This window comes from Trachymyrmex cornetzi, unplaced genomic scaffold (assembly GCF_001594075.2).
Source record: "Trachymyrmex cornetzi isolate Tcor2-1 unplaced genomic scaffold, Tcor1.1 scaffold25, whole genome shotgun sequence".
Lineage (NCBI taxonomy): Eukaryota > Metazoa > Arthropoda > Insecta > Hymenoptera > Formicidae > Trachymyrmex > Trachymyrmex cornetzi.
The window spans coordinates 1026467-1027127 of record NW_017297166.1 but is presented as its reverse complement, the minus strand read 5'-3'; positions in this window follow the sequence as shown (position 1 = coordinate 1027127).

Genomic DNA, 661 nt, shown 5'->3' with positions numbered 1-661 from the left:
GCAACCGACTTACTGAGTATATTATATGTTATTTATACAAACTTACCTTTTTAAAGAAAGATAAAAAAAGCGCTAACCATGCGTGCTTTTCGTGAAGAATCATTTGAGCCGGTTTCGCCATTTACTTAATTGGCCGCGGAACTCACTAATTGTGTTTGCTATTTAGTAGAATTGACCACTTATAATTGACAGTTAATTACCGATTCAGCTTAATCGAATTGGTGAAAGTGGCCCTTTCTATATAATACTAAGTATCCGATTAATAGTAGTTTTAATTTTTCTTCAAGGATATTCTTATAATGATATGTGTCACTCGTATAAAAGATTTGATATCAAGAACTGGCGCAAAGTTAAATCCTATTTCTTTATACCATGCCAAGTTAAATAAATAATAAAATATTAATCTTATGATATTGATATCAACAACTGTCGCGCCAAGTTAAATTCTACTATCAAAATAAAAAGTAAAAGCTAAGTGGTACTATATCTTTATTATTATTTACTTAATCCAAATAGTGCTATCTTTAATTTTTATGCAATGAAACCTAAGTATACGTATATCTTATTGAAGGATCTTCCTATTCCAATCCAAATGATTTAAATTCCTCTTAAATTAAATTATTATATCACAATTCATTCAAAGATATTTTCTCTTCCAACT